General features: G+C 31.5%; 1 long non-coding RNA gene across 1 annotated transcript; it reads left to right on the top strand.

The window, feature by feature from the left end:
- Positions 1-3,850: 3,850 nt before the first annotated feature.
- Positions 3,851-15,339, top strand: LOC122467942. Its single transcript, XR_006293106.1, has 5 exons — positions 3,851-4,295; positions 9,326-9,380; positions 14,153-14,286; positions 14,427-14,587; positions 14,928-15,339. It is a non-coding gene; the product is annotated as an uncharacterized LOC122467942 (long non-coding RNA).
- Positions 15,340-15,634: the final 295 nt, after the last annotated feature.

Genomic DNA, 15,634 nt, shown 5'->3' with positions numbered 1-15,634 from the left:
AAGAGGCCTCAGCCACACTATGCTAAGACTCCCAACTCAGAAACCGTGGGCTATTTTAAGCCACAGAATTTGTGGTAATTGGTTATATATGCAGCAATATAGAACAATTGCTGTAGTCATGATCTTACTTTTTCTTTTTAGTTATTCATTAATAATGTGAACTGGTGGAATTAACTTGCAGTTGCCACTCTATCAGTACTTAAAAAGGAACAGAAGATATGTCATGGAGCAATCATTTCTGAGCGGCAAAACAAATGGCATAAGATTGTATGACTGCTCCTGTTTTAACAAAGAAGGTGACTGACAAAACTGGAACCAGGAACCACAATCATACATGGCTACGCCACACAGTAAGCAACAGAGTTGAGGAAAATTGTAGCAATTCTGAGAAGGATTTTTCAAGGGAGCTATTTTCTTTTTTAACTTGTAGTTGAAAAATATATCTCCTGTGCCAGAAAGGAGGAGAGCCATAATCAATTGGTCATATAATATATTGGCTTTAGCAAAAATAGAGCAGAAACTGCTGGAGGCTAACGTGACTAAAGTAACTCATAAACTGTATTCTTCTTGTGGGAATATCAAGGATCCAATGCATTCCTGACTCACTTTCAGCTTCAACTTTAAGAGAAGGTGTACAAAACACATGGAAGAAAAGATAGATGTATTTTAAAAGTTAGTGCACAGGGATTTTGTTCTATGAGAGGATTGTTGCTATATAATCTAATTATAGCACTATGTTGTCATAGCATTTAAAATAGGGTAACAAATATTGGCTAATATAATATTTTGAAATAAAATATGTGCAGTATAAAATGGTTACTCTAAAATATTATATCATCTCTTTCAACATGACAAAGAGGTATAAAAGCTGTGGAGAAATAAAAACATACTACTTGATTGACCTTAGTGAGAGAGAGTAAATGGGATTTGATTATTTCTCAATAGGTCATTAGAAAAAACCTTTAAAGTAGAATATAGGGGAATTAAAACTAAAGCATATTATCTAAATCACTACATGAGGTTGATAAGGTTTCATCCACACTCCAATAATTCCATGATTCATAAAATCTTCCTAGCATGGAGTCGAGTCTTCTATGGCATTGACTTTTAAAAATCCTCTGAGGTTGGTATGGTTTCAGAGGACAGTAAACATTAAATGTAAGAAAGCTTGAGAAATAGTTATAGGTATTAAAATAATCTGTTGCAATGACAAAAGGAGAAAACTAAAGTCACTTTATAAAGCTTAGAGACTTAAACTATTAAGAGTACGTGGTACATTTTTTTTCCAGCAGACATATGGTTCACTTCAATTACTTTTTTAACGTTTTGTCTCCTTACGATGAATATTAAGTCTTTATAGTAGAAAATCTTTGCAATTTACCAAATAAATATCAGGAATAAATATGCTAACATATATCATTTGCTCTTCTGTGTATAGGTTTTGCACTTGTAATACCAATAATGACTTTTTAATTACAAAATAATTAATATAAGTACTAGATAATTCTGACCATCAGTGCTTGAGTATTTCCTTTTTGCTCACTGATATTTATTACTGGTGTCAAACTGATCACTTTTCCTGGCTCTCTCTTCACTTCTTCATTTTACATTTCATGACTTAACATTTCCTCCCCAGAAAAACACTACTAGGGCCATTACTTCTGGCAACTAATCCTTTAGCCTGGCCTGAAGTCTTTCTTGCTAAATGAGATTGTTAAAGATTGCCACTTTTCTGAGTCCAGAGCAACACTGGTTTGCTCACTAGATTGATATTTATTGAGTTAAGAAAGCCATCTCTTGGGGCCCCTGGGTGGCTCAGTTGGTTGAGCATCCGACTCTTGATTTCAGCTCAGGTCATCTTGGGGTTGTGGAATTGATCCCTGCATTGATTTCTGCACTCTCTCCCTCTCTCCCTCTCTCTCTCTGTCTCTGTCTCTGTCTCTCTCTCTCTCTCTCTCTGTCTCCCTCTCTCTCTTTCTCTCTCTCTTTATATAGAAAGAAAGAAAACTCTCTCATGCTCCTGCATCTTGTTTGGTCAAGCACAGTGGGAGCACAGACAATTTTATCTTCCCTAATCTCTTTCTCTTCCACCATGTCCCTTATCATGCAGAATCTGTCCTCATGTATGGTAGAGACAAAGTTCAGGCAACCACAAAGTTGGAACTAAATGTCTGAAATAGTTTTCTTAATTGTGTAATTATTTTTGCCCCAGAATTTCTTGCTTCCTTGCTTAGACTGTTGACAGTCATTGTTTTCCTCTTTTTTTTATTTGATTTTTGGACATAAGAATGATTTTACTGATAGACTGGTCTTTCTCTTATCTGTCCTAATGATGTATATTCCTTACCATCCTTATCTCAGGAGCCAGTGCCTGAGTCCCACAGAAGGACATGAGGCCTGTCTCTTGATAACAGAAAGTATAGTCCTTGGATAATTTGCAAAGTATGACCAGGTAGGTGAATAATCTATTCACTGAGCCTGGACAATTTTGGACATAAAGATGATTAAGGGTTATATCAAACTTTACACAATGTTTGAAACAACGTAAGTAATCTCTTTTCTATCTACTAAAATGCACAAAAGCTAAAATTAATTTATATAATTATGGTTTCTTTCTTTCCTTTTTTCCTGAGTTATTATCAGCTTTGTTATAAAATGTGATTGGGCGGGCAAAACAACTGTTAGTGTTGTTTCAGACAATGGATCAGAGTACTAAGATTTATTTTTATGACAAATAAAAGCTGAACTAAATGGAGAATCCTGGAGAAATGAATCCTCCAAGGATCAGAAATGTTTTATCAATTAAGAAAGGGCAATAGGAACATTAATGCATAAAAGCAGACACTGTAACTTTGCTTATGTGGGTGTTTTCTGATCTATTATCTATTCATCTTGATAATTATATGTAGTGGATATTATTATTCCCATTTTTAACAAAGAAAAATGTCTCAACTCTGAGGAGAAATGCTTTTTGGTATCTATTTTACTTAAAAAACGGTACAAATAGAATGGATAACATTTGAATATACAGATATAGGAATAGTTTCCTAAAGCATAATAAAAAATAGAAATAAAGAAATATTATATTTTTGAAAGTTTTATTTTGGAAATTTTACACAGATACAGAATTTTTTATATTTAAAAAGTTTTTATTCTGGAAATTTTATACAGGTACAGAATTTTTTAGTATAATATCAAATACTCATTTTCCTCATCAACAATTATGAATACATCATCAATTTGTTTAGTCTATATCATTTCCCAGGTCTCTTCCTGGATTATTTTGAATAATACCCAATGAATCATCACTCTAATTGGAAACACTTAGTAGGTATCTCTAGATAAATGCACCCTTAAAAAAATCACAACACTATTTTAAACCTAAACATTAATACTAATTTTTAATGTGTTAAAATATCAACTTTTCATGTAAATTTTTAAATTTTAAATATTTAAAAAATTACAGTAAAAGGTACATAAAAGTTACTACTTTGAACATTTTTAAATGTATACCTCAGTGGCCAAGTAAATTTATATTGATATACATCTGTTATCATCCATCTCTGCAACTTTTTATGAAATATCTATTTTTCAAAATTGTTTGAATTATTACTCAATTTCCATATATTGTAACTTAAAAAATGACATTTAAATATTATATAATTTTTCAAGTTTCTTTCTATCTCTTTTTGTTTACTTGGCATATTTTATTGAAGAAAACAATTCATAAATCTAATAGACAATAGTCTGAACACTGATGATTATAGCCATGAAGTAATTTCTTATGACCTGGTAGATAGAGTTTGGACCATATTTGCATTCAGTTATTTTTGACAAGACTGCTTTATATAAAATTTTGTGTACTTCCATTCAAGGGTGCGATGTTTAATTTTATGTGTCAACTTGACTGGGCCACAGAGTGCCCAGATATTTAATCAAACATTAATCTGGGTTTGTCTATGAGGATATTTTTGGATGACATTATAGTCAACTAAATACAGCCAATTGCCCTCCCCAAGTAGGTGACCTTTGTCCAGTTCATTGAAAGCCCTCCCTTCCTCCTACCCATGAATAAGAGGAAATTCCTTTTTCCTGACTGGTTGAGCTGGAGTATTGGCTCTTCCTCTCTCCAGACTTGCACAGAAAAGAAACTCTTCCCAAATTTCACAGCTGCTGGCTTTCATACTGGAATTTACACCATTTACTTTCCTTATTCTCAGGCCTTAGGACTCATACTAGAACTACACAATTGGATCTCTCCTGAGATCTTGGGACTTCTCAACCTCCATAATCATGTGAGTCAATTCCTTATAATAAATGTTTTTCTACGTATGCATCTCTTTCTCTAGAGGACTCTGACTAATACAAGGGGATATGTGTAGGTTGGTTTGCCTTTGTTTTTGTGACATTTCCATTAATTATTACTGATAGATCTGCTACTTACGGACTCCAAAACAGTAATACTCTAATTCTTATTTATTAGTTTGTCTATTTATTTGTTTATTTGTTTTCTTGTTTATTTATTATAAAACTCATACAACTCAGTAACAAAATAAAAATAAACAACAGGATTGAAAAATGGGAAGAAGTGAATAGATATTTTTCCAAAGAAGCCATACAAATGGACAACAGGTATACAAAAAATTGTCCAATATCACTAATTATCAGGGAAATACAAATCAAAACCTCAATGTGATATCACATCACACCTGTTAATATGGCTGGAATAAAAAAAGACAAGAGGATAACTAGTGTTGATGAGGATGTGGAGAAAAGGAACCCTTAGGCACTATTGGTTTGAATGCAAATTGGTGCAGTCACTCTGGAAAACAGTATGGAGGGTCTTCAGAAAATAAAAAATAGAAATACCATATGATCTAGCAATTGCACTTCTGGGCATACATCCAAAAGAAATAAAAACAGGATCTCAAAGAGGTATCTGAACTCCCATATTCATTGCAGATTATGTACAATAACCAGGATATAGAAAACACGTAAGTGTTTAGCAGTGGATGAATGGTTAAAGTTGAGGTAAGATATGTACATATCTAGATGAGTTATGAAAAAGAAACAAAATTCTTGCCATTTTCAGATCATGGGTGGATCTTGAGGGTATTATGCTAAGTGAAATAAGCCAGACATAGAAAGATAATACCTCTTATCATTTATATGCAGACTCTTAACAAAAAATGAAAAATCATAGAAATAGAGTAGAAAAGTGGTTGCCACGGGCTATGGTGTGGGGGAAATAGGGATAGTTGGTAAAAGGGTAAAAATTTTCAGTGATAAGAAAAAAATAAGTATATATAAGAAATTAGCTTCTCTTACCCTATATTTCCTGCCTTTTCTCCCTTGGGAAAAATCATGTAAATATATTTATGGTTTGTTTTTCTATTTTTTAATATGTTATTTAGTACCATGCTACACATTCCATCTTGCTTTTTTTCACTACAATATGTTGTGAAGAACACAGCATAGTATTATAAAAAGATGTAACTTATCTGTAAAATTTTCATAGAAAGGTTTTTGAGGAAGAACTATGTTTGAAATTGGTCTTCAGAAACCACCACTGTTCATGGGAAAAAATGAAAGTGTTAAAATTTAGGAGCATGGAGATCAATTAGAAAGCTACTAGCTGTGTCTAAATTAAAACATGAAAAATTTGAAATGGCTAGAGATGAAAAGACACAAAGTTAGAGTAGATGGTTTTGGGAAACTCTAAGATGTGGGTAGTAAAAGAGGCCATTATTTAAAATAATTTCAAGGTTGCAAAATAAGGTGACTGAAATAATTATGGTGACATCAATATGAGTAAGAAATGAATAAAACAGTACTAATTGAAGATGGGTTATTATACAATCAACATTCAATTTTGGGTCTATTTTTTTATATGTCTGCCATATTGTCTAGCAGTTTGTGAAAATGAAAGATAAGAATTGGAGAGAGGTCGGACCTAGAGACATACAAATTCAATTGATTTACATAAAAGGGAGAGATCAGTAAAAGAGATTGGTGAAAATGCCAATGAAAATAATTTAGAGCATGGAATAGACAGACAAAAATGAGAGAGAAACGAACAAGCCAATAAACAAAAACACACCAACACAGAAGCTTTAATTGAATGCAATTAAGGAAAGAGAAGGAAGCAAGTATGAGACTGAAATATATTTTGATCAATGTTTGAATGTAATAAACAATAAATTTTTAAATTATATTTGGTCTATAGAAATCAAGTGGCCATTTTTTGATATCAGTAATATTTGTATCAATTTGGTAGTAAAATGCAGAAAATATAGTTACTTGTGTGAATATAGAGAATTTAGTTGTCAGTTAAATGAGCTTATCTTTTTGATGCCCTTAAGGTACTTAAAATCCATAATGTTATAAAGCATATTTATACAATGAATGTTCTCACTTTATTTTTGTTTCTATATGAGTCTTGTAGGGAGGAAAAACTGTGTCTACCCACATATGGAAAATCTTGGTAATATATACTGGAATAATGGGAAAAAGCTAATTTGAAACAGAAGGAATATGACACTATAAGTTTTTTACCTGTGTTCCACAGGGAGTGTAAAGTTGTAGCTGAATCAATTAGAAATTTGTTACCTAGATATAAAATGCAAAACAACTAAAAAGTACCTTTTAGAGTACAAATGCTGCATAGGAATTTGCAACTGACTATATTACTAGTTTTCTCCCTACGTTTAATTCCAGAACTATATTTCCTTGCATATATATATATATATATACACCATATTTAAGTTAAATATACGGTATATTTAAGTTAAATATACCGTATATTTAAGTTAAATTATAATTGTATTATAAATATGTTGAATGTTGATTATTTAATAATACTTTAAAAATATTTTATATCTATGCTTACATAGTTATCATAATTACTTAGTATCAATAATGCAATAATGCCTTACAATGATTTAAATATAATTTAACTTTCTATCCAAGACATCACATATATTTCTGTGACTAAATTCATACTATAGAGTTTCAGTCTAAACATGGTCTAATTTCCTAACTTATTATCTTTAATAATAAATCCCACTTGTGCTTCACTTTCATAATTATCATGAATGCTTTCTAGAGTCTTGAGAATCTTTTCTCAAATAAGTTTTGCATGTATAGCTACTTACCCTAATTATGAGTTATTCATTGTTCCAATGAAGTATCTTTTAAGATTTGTAGTGCTGTTACAAAGCATAAGAAATGCAGATCCTAAAACTTCTATGTGTTTATAAGAAAGGGAGTGCAAATATTAAAAAAAAAAAGACTTACAATAATGATATATTTAATATTAAGTTTATCTACTATATGTAATTATCCATTAGCTGATTCAAAATGTTTTCAGTGTAAATTAGAATCGTTCAATGAAAAATATACACCATCCTTTCTTAATGAAGGAAAAATAATTGGTAAGGCTTAAAAATATAATGTAGAAAAAGAAAGCTGAAGGAATGCCTTGAATAGCCAAAAAGTGCCTGACCTGATATCCATTATGAGGATTGAATAAACCAGTCTCTTTGGCAGATTGTCTTTAGGTCATTTCTATAATATTCATTTATTGAAGTTGGACTTCTAGATGAAGAAATACATTTGGTTTCATATATCTGCTGCAAGGCACTAATGTTGAATGTTTTAATTTCTAAAATTCAAAGAAATTTCTGTAGATTAGAAGGCAACTACTTGTCAGAAACAAACAAAAAAACATGAGTGAGTATTACACAGACCAAGTACTATATATGTTGTATATATAGTTACATATATATATATTAACCTAATATATAGAATTTAAAAATAACTGCCCCCAAACTGCCTGATAAAACAGGTGTCCCTAAATAAGACCATAACAGAATAAAAAATATTCTATTTGGTTACATTGGAATCTTGTATACATTAATAATTCTTCCATATTTGTGTCTATTTCCATACATATATGTGGAAATATATATATAGAAATATATATATGGAAAAAATATTATACACACACATACACATACACAGAAAGTGCTCTAGAACAGGGGAGGGGCAGAGAAAGAGAGGGAGACAGAGAATCTTAAGTGGGTTCCACCCTCAACACAGAACCCAATATGGGGTTGGAACTCATGACTGTGAGATTGTAACCTGAGCTGAAATCAAGAGTTGGACACTTCAACTGAGCTATACAGGCATCCTTATTTCTTTATATTTCAAAAGCGGTAAATTTTATCTACTTTTGCTACTCTGTACAGTATTTGTGGACAATTTCATTTAAAATCTAGGTATTTTGGGGGCTCCTGTGTGGTTCAGTCAGGTTAGTGTCAGACTTGATTTCAGTCTCAGGTCATGATCCAAGGATCATGGGATTGAACCCTGCACTGGGCTCTGCACTGGGCATGGAACCTGCTTAGGATTCTCTCTCACTCTCTCTCTCTCTCTCTCTCTCTCTCTCTCACCCTTTCTCTCTCTCTCTCTCCATCTGCTCCTCTCCCCCACTTGTGCACTCTTTCTCTAAAATGAAACAAAAAATAAAATAAATTTAAAAAAATAAAATCTTGGTATTTTCAAAGTATCAAAAAGAAGTAAATTTTACTGTGTTTAATGAAATTAACATTTTAAATACAATCATTTTGTTTATTTATTAAGTTATATTTTTCATATTTTCTAACTCATAACAAATTTTTAATATATACACACATATATTTTAGATACAAAAATCTTGTGATAGTAGAAAGGCCCAGTTTGAAGGAATTTTCCCTCCAAATATTTCTTTGTAGATGTTTTTTTTCTCCATTTGTTTTAAAGCTCCCAATGGTAAAATTTTCACATGCTTCAGCTACCAACTCAGTTACTGAAAAGATGTGTAAAACATTTATCCTTAATGGGCTATAGATGGAACATTGATCTTAAAGTCTCTGAGGAAAACAAATAATTGAGTTCATGTAATTTAATTGGTTCTAAAGTTGATATTAGAATGCATAATCCACTGTTTTTAACAAATATGTGAATTAAAAGTTTTACAATAAAATAATTTTATGTTTTAAAATTTTATCCTACTGAACAATGTATTTTTTTTAGTTTCTCTCTCTGAACTTTGATTCTGCTGCTTTTCATTGAAGAATATTAATATATAATTAATATTAGTACTATTAATATATAATATATTCTATCACATATGAATAATATTATTATATAATATATGTAATCCCACTTAAAGTAGAATCTCTTATAGAAAGATAATTGGACCTAAAGGGTTCACATTGTCCTTTAATGAATAAAGACCAAAATGACCTTAACATTGTTCTCAACTCATCTTATCTTTACACAGGTTTCTTTCTGACCCTAGGTCCCTGATCTCATTTTTCCAGGATACTTTTCTTTAGGTAACTTGCAATTGTGTTTTGTTTTGCTTTGTTTGTTTGTTTGTTTGTTTGTTTTTGATCTTGCTTGGTATGATGGTTTCTTTAACAATGCTGGACATTTTCCTTTCAACATCAGTTATAACTGTAAAGATGCCCATAGCTTGAATTTTTGAGTACAAGTTATGTCCTACCAAAGAAAAAATTAAAAGTGTGAATATGAGTCTTGACAAAACTGTGTCTAAATTTTTGGTTTAAGCTCTCTGTTAAAAATAATAGACAAGACATATACCAGGGAAGATAAAGGTAGATTTCTAGACAAAGATAATAACTATGAACACTCATGTTTTTCGAATTATTCATTTGTCTATTTAACAAATAGCTGTATCCACATGAAGACATAAACTTCAAGTCCTTGGACACCTTAAGTTACTTTTTCATTTAATATATGGTTGTACACAATAAGACACAGCTAAATAGTACTTTAAAGCAGCAGACTGAATAATACAGGTCACAGAATTTTATAAATTTCAACACATGGTGTTAGAATTTGGAAAAAGAAGTGAAAATTAGGAATTACCAGGGTCTTGAACTATGATAATAAATTAGAGAAGTGGAAAAAGGGGGAAAGTATACTCAGGAAGAATATAAATCAATAAAAAATCTTTCAATCAAGGCTGACTGACCATAGTGTATTTTATGGACTACCTAGAAGAAAGAAAAGGAATGAAGAAATATTTGGATGCTTTAAAAAAGTGGTTTTATAAGAATATGAGAGCCAGTAGATAAGAACCAGTAGATTTATGGTGTCTTATAGAATCAAACTAGTCATGGTGAGAGAGCACGACATATGACTTGAAAGAATAGATAGCATCCAACTGTGAAGATCTCAAGTGCAGGCCAACTAGATTTGCCTGTAGCCTATATGACTTTGATATAATGTGAGGAAATCAATTTCAATAAGAAAGCAAATCAAACTATTTTAATTTCTCAAGTGGGTATTTGCATATTAATCACAAATATTTAATCTAAGTGTCTTCCTGTCTCAAAAGATGTGTTAGTAAATTATTCTGGGTAAGACAGAATTTTCATATACATAAGGATTTATACTTTTTTAAAAGCAATAATAGAATAGTTTTAATTAATAGATGATTTATGCAAACCTATATGATCCAATTTAAAATATAACCAGGAATTAAAAATGTAGATGGACTACTTGAGGTGATCACTGTGGTTAGTGATCTCTGCACATGTCTGTAAGTGACAGAGATTTGAAATTATTAATGTCAGTAATTCAGAATGAAACTTTCTAATGTTCTTAGCCAACATTCACATTTTTAATTGCTTACTCAAACTGCTGCAACACCTCCAGCCTCTAGAATTCATGAATAGCATTCCTCTGTAAGTTGACCCCATCAACCCTATTGAAGTCCCAAGTTGTAGTGTTAAGTAAATAACCACTCCAAAAGGCCACTATACCATTAGAGGTCATGACGCCATTGTCCTTGTCCATCCCAGAGACTCACACACCAATCTGGTTGGCATTAAGCTCAAAATTTCTTGCTAAAAACTATGATTTACTATGATCACTTAATTTCCTAGAATACCAGAACCCAAACAGTTATCCTATAGACATTTCCTGAAATTGACTCTATAACACATTTCTCAATATCTGCTCAAACCATTACATTGATATATTTTTTTAAATCTTCAACTTCTTTCCTAATGTTTATTTCAGGTTTGTGTACTACTCCAAACATGCTTGTCCCTAAAGGGCACTGATTTTCCCCAAATTATTTAAAGCAGAGTTTGTATTTGCTTTGCATCTCAAGGCCACTTTGAAAATATTTCTTATTTCTTTAACACTTTCTTCTCACTTGAAAAACAAATGTTATTAGATTTAGCATCATCTTTCCTGTCAACTATTGATTTGGGGGTCACCCACCTCATTAAAAATTTTTTTTTAATATTTGTTTATTTTTGAGTGGCAGAGATAGACAAAGCACTAGTGGGAGAGGGGTAGAGAGAGAGGGAGACACAGAATCCGAAGCAGGCTCCAGGCTCTGAGCTGTCAGCACAGAGTCCGATGCAGGGGTCGAACTTACAAACTGCAAAATCATGACCTGAGCCTAAGTCAGACACTTAACCAACTGAGTCACCCAGGCACCCCAATCCCACCCCACATTTTTTAAAGTAATTATTTATTCATGGTATTTCACTCCTTACTATTATTCCTATCATTTTCTTTGTAATCACTTCAATATTCCAGTACAAGTTTGGTTCCAAATATTCAACATTCTGGTCTCTTGGTTCTTTGAGGTCCTCCATCCAATCATGTTTTCCTCATCTAAGCTAAACTAACAATTTCCATGGTCTTAATCTGGACTGTGAGGTCAATAATAACTACCCCATCTCCAGAACTTCACCTTCAAGCATCTCCGTGTCTAATCATTGTCTTTCATCTTTCCAGATCACTGAGCCACTATATTTTTATGCCATGCTGAAGAGAATCTAGATGGCAGTTATTAGCACGTTTCCCAGGCTGGGTATCTTGACAGTAATCATGCTACAGAGAAGAGAAGTTGAATACATCATTCCATAGAGTTTTGCCTACCCCATAAACATAACATGTGGGGCATAAGAATTTCTGTTACTGGAGTGAAGGACATGAAGAAGCTTGCATTTTTTATCTTTAAAAAGAAAACAGAGTACTTAAGTTGGCAACTTAAAATCGGGCACATATACTATATTTCTGCTTCTAGATTTGAGTAGAGGCAGAAAAAAAAATGAAGCTGTTCAATATCTTGCTTATGTCTAGTACAAATATTTCTGTACTGGAAATTTGATCCTTATATGTTATATTTAACAGTGTTCATTGTGTGAACATGATCAGAAAGCTACATTTGAACCTGTATTGGACCCTAGATGAGAATCTCAGTACAATTCCTTAGGGTTTGTAGACAAAGCCACCCTTCAGCAAGTAACTTTTTCTATGGAGAAATAGTTTCTGACTTTTTACTGGGTTGTTTTTCAGACTAAAGTACTGAAGAAAAGGTACCAGGTAATCATGCCACCTAAGTCTCACATCATAAAAAAGATCTATCCAGCCACTAAGTCAGGCACATCCAACAGTCCTTTGCCATCCCAACATCAAGTGGAGGTATTATTTATGCATGAGATTAGACTAAGGCAGAACTTGATAGCATAAATCATAAATAAATTGCTATCACACTTCCAATTCTTCCTCAAATTATATCTTTTGCATCATGATATATTCCTCATGTCCTGACTGAAAATTAAAACTCCAATTTCATAGAATGCTATTTGTTATTTGTGTAAATACACACACAAATATATATGTGTGTATATACATATATACATACATATATATATATACTAATAGACGTAGGATATATTTGTAATCAATGGACAGATGAGTGTTAGGGTATTTGCATAATTTTTGAGTGTGAACTTTATATTTTATCCATTTTCTGTAACTCTTCTGAATTTTTTATACTTACATATTGTTTTAGATTTATTTTAATAATAGGAATATTAACCCTTTATCTGTGAGCATAATGCAAAATTTTTTTCTGATTACTCATATTCTCAGACTTTGCCCTTCTGTTTATTTGTTTTTTGTTCCTACAGAAGTTTCTACTTTATTTTTATATTATATAAACCAGCAATAAAAATTGCACCTATATTTTGGGGCCAGAATTCAAAAAGCTTTCCCAACATTCAGGATATAATGAAATATACCCAGAATTTTGTTTATAATTTCACATCTTTCTTGACATTTAGATACAATATGTTTCATTTAGGGGTATAAGCAGTTATATTTTAATCCAATTGTCATTGTGCCCAAATGGCTATACCCCTGTTTTCAAACTTTTAGTAAAAAGATAATTTTCCTCAGTGATTTGAAATACTACCTTTGTGTACAGTAAATTTCCGTGTACTTGTATTTGATGTTCAATTTGTTCCAAATATATAACTTTTCACAGGTCAGCAACATAGTGTTTTAGTTATAGAGACTTTATGGTATGTTATCCTAGTTCCCAACATTTAATTTTATTTTCAATACTTGTTATCATTGAATGTTTATATTTTTCATATGAACTTTAGAATAAATGTGTCGACCTCCATCAAAAAATAGTTAGTATTTTTGTTGGTGGTGTTGTCATCATTATTATTTCAACACTACTGATCCAATATAAAAGTTTACCTGAATCAAAATTTTTCTGGGTTGTGTTTGATTATTTTGTGAGTAAACGAATTCAGGATATAAGTAACTTTATAGTCTTGTGCTAATTTAGTGTGGTAACCTAATTAATAATATTGCCACATCTTCAGAATATAACCCATTTCTACCCCCCCACCTTATTATCTTGGGAAACAGGAAACCAAATATGAATTGAAACTAAATTCGCTTACAAATAAAGAACTTTTCAAGACACAGGAAATGTATTTTTATTCTACTTAGTAGAACATTAAAGAACATTAAAGAAGTAGAACATTAAAGATCATTAAAGAACTTTTCTATGCCGATTAATATTTTAATATTCTTAAATCTGAATAATAATATGCCTTAAGAAATTCAAGGAGTGTAATATGATTTCTGATATAAAAGTACTTCAGGGAAAACAAACTATTTCAAATATGTTAACTATTATTACTACTCCAAATTCTTCAAACACTGTGCCGTTCTAATTTATTAATGAAATGATACACTATTGAAATGATTTCATTTTTAATAATGCCTCACAAAATTTGAATGTCTTTGCTTTCATTAGGTGATCATTCAAAATACCAAGCACAGCTGCTCACAGATGACTGACCAAACAGGAATCTCACTCCATTTTTCAATGTTCACCTGCTGACAACTTTTAGACATCATCCCTTCCTCATCGTTTTTGTCCACATTTGGGTGAGCTAATAAGAGAGCCTGTGCTTTCTCCTTCAGTACCTGCTGGAAACTGAAACCACACAAGCCCCCACCTTATCCGTACCCCACCCTTAAATGCAATAAAAACTCCTGAGCCAGTCTCTTTTTCTGGCACTCTCCAGACACTTCAGACCTCCTTGAGATCCCTGCTCTGTGTGGTGTACTACTCTTGACATTTCAGTCAAATTTCAGTGAAAGTGCCCCCTGCTTTTGCAGGGTGACCGTAACGGCTTGACTCCTGCAGGAACTGATCGATCAAGGAAGACAACACAACAGCTGCATGGTTAGTAAATAACAAAAACTTGGTCAGTCTTCCTCTTTAATTACCTTAGTCTTATATGATGTTTAAAAAGTAATTCACATATTACCTAAAGTCATTTTTAATATGTTGCATGGACATAAATAGGTCCCAATAAAGTAGGCTAAGATTAAAAAGATCTGTACAATTTAGAAAACATGAAGATGTTATTTTGTAATCATTTTAATTACATGATATATTAAATATATCTGCTATTAAGGTAGTATAAACTACCCTGATTTAAATAACTCTAAATTAACATTAAATGTATGATAAGAGAGTGCTAGAAATAAGACACAACTAATAATCAACATTTTACTTACAGGATTTCCTTCACAAACTATTGTTTTTATCTTCATAATTCAAAGTAAGTAATGAATTTCTATGATATTTATCTCTTGTTGCAAGAAAATTTACCAAATACAATGCCCTCCTTTTTAATGGAAATACATGTTTTTGTGGTTTATGGAATGGTAATAATAATAACTAAGGTGTGATGTTCTTTTATAAAACTTTGATTATCTTTGAAAATAGCTAATATCTTTATGATGTTTAAGTATTGGAATAATAGTGTTCTTTTGTATGTACAACCTGTAAATTGCCGCTGTTGGAATATTTTCATACTTTTTTGTAGATAGAATATATCTTTATGTCTTAAAATTTTCTTCTTGTGGAAATGTTATTTGCAGAATGCACTGTTTAATAAGGTTTAGAATAATAAACAATCCAAAAGATAAGTATCTAGTATTTAAGTACTCTTAGGGAAAATAAATTTCAACTTAAATGCCAAACAACTTTATTTTAAATATAATGCTTCAATGTTAATTATTTATAATTTTTATTTTATATTAAAAGACAGACGTGTAAATTCTAGAGTTGGAAATTTTATTTAAAAAATTCTTTAACTTCACAGGACACAACAAACGTATTGACAACAGTGGAGGAAAATAAATCTTTCTTTTCTTTCTTTGATTTTATCTTATTTTATTTAACATTTATTCATTTTTTTAAATTTATTATTTTAATTTACAT

The sequence above is a fragment of the Prionailurus bengalensis genome, chromosome B3 (assembly GCF_016509475.1).
Source record: "Prionailurus bengalensis isolate Pbe53 chromosome B3, Fcat_Pben_1.1_paternal_pri, whole genome shotgun sequence".
NCBI lineage: Eukaryota > Metazoa > Chordata > Mammalia > Carnivora > Felidae > Prionailurus > Prionailurus bengalensis.
Note: the sequence above shows the minus strand (reverse complement) of the source record. Positions and strands in the feature narration are given on the sequence as shown.